Source organism: Penaeus monodon, chromosome 22 (assembly GCF_015228065.2).
Source record: "Penaeus monodon isolate SGIC_2016 chromosome 22, NSTDA_Pmon_1, whole genome shotgun sequence".
Taxonomy (NCBI): Eukaryota; Metazoa; Arthropoda; class Malacostraca; order Decapoda; family Penaeidae; genus Penaeus; species Penaeus monodon.
The window spans coordinates 12,532,062-12,533,551 of record NC_051407.1 but is presented as its reverse complement, the minus strand read 5'-3'; positions in this window follow the sequence as shown (position 1 = coordinate 12,533,551).

Here is a 1,490-nt window from a genome sequence, read left to right as displayed (position 1 = left end):
AAAATTGTTTTGGGCAAGTTTCGAGTTTTTGGGGTAATTTCTTCATTATTAAAATGCATTTTCTAAACACCTAGATGTAGCATTTATTCTATCTGGAATTCTGAACATCGCTTAAACTTACTTGAGACAGTGAGGTTAAAGGGCGAATCACATTACACTGCATCGCATTACTTTAGTTTCCTGTTCCACACCAAACGCTTCAAAAGATCAGTTGTATTAAAAGTTCCTGATGATGTTCCTACCACATCCTGGGATCACGGTAAAGATGACTGTATTGGAGGCGGCTGCTTGACGAAGGAGGGCAATGCGGAGGTTCATTGGGCGTCGGTCAGAGGCTCTTTTTGCGAGAAGATTGATATTCGAAGCGGGGAGGGAGAAATCTATATTATGATATCTATAGGTTATATTAATATGTACTAAATAGTTAGATGCAAGTGATAATAACCTTTAACAGGGAAATCACCATTCCGTGTATACTTCACTCGGTAGTTTTAGTTATTTTAATGAATGCATAGGAATGGTAGGTTTTATAAAGTAATTAAACATAAGGATCAATACTTTCTGATACGTTTGAAAAATGTTTATAAAAAAGTTTGCACATGTCTTAATATAAGAGGATATTACTGTGAAGGAAGGAAGATCTAGGAACTGTAGAAATGTATTCAGCAGAATAATTTTGTCACTGTTCTACACACCGTTATTTTGAATTGTAGGAATATTTAATAGAAAATTAAAAAATATGCACCTTTGAATAACCTACCAATCCAATATTGTATGTTGCTCTTCCTTTACTGATGTGCAGGAGCATTGTAAAACTCGAATATCCATCGCCAAATTTCACTTGTGTTAATTTCAGAAATCTGATATTGTTTAACTGTATAATACAGGATTGAGAAAAAAACACATGCCAGTTCCTGCAGTGTGTGATCGTTTTCATTTCTTTGTATTTCAAAAAAGCTGGAATTTATTCTCGCTTAATGACATTTAATGAACACTATATAAGTTGTTGGACGATTTGATAAAGTGAAATATATCTCTCTAGTACAAACGAGTGACCATTTTACTTTCATCGTGTCTTTCCTTGTATTTTTTCTCGTTGAGATTTGCCAGAGGTAGGGAATGTGCAGATCAATATTGTAAATTTCGAGTTATTTGCGGTATATCTCCTTTCATTATTAACTGCATATTATAAACTTCTCAGATCCCGCAGATTTCGATAGAGTTTTCTGTTCACAAAAGCCAAATGTTTCTATGTGCACACTACATCCTGGGATCCCGTTGAAGATGCCTGCGATGGAGGCAATGTCGAAGACAAGAAGGCTCGGAGGCCTCGGTCAAAGGCTCCCTTTGTGCGCAGATTAGTGTACGAAGCAGAGAGAAAAGAAAAGAAAAATATATAAAAAATATGCTTTTTAAATAAATATGCATTTAAGCAATTTTATATATTGTTTTTTTTTAACCAAGAAGTTAATGTTTGCTTATTAAGATTA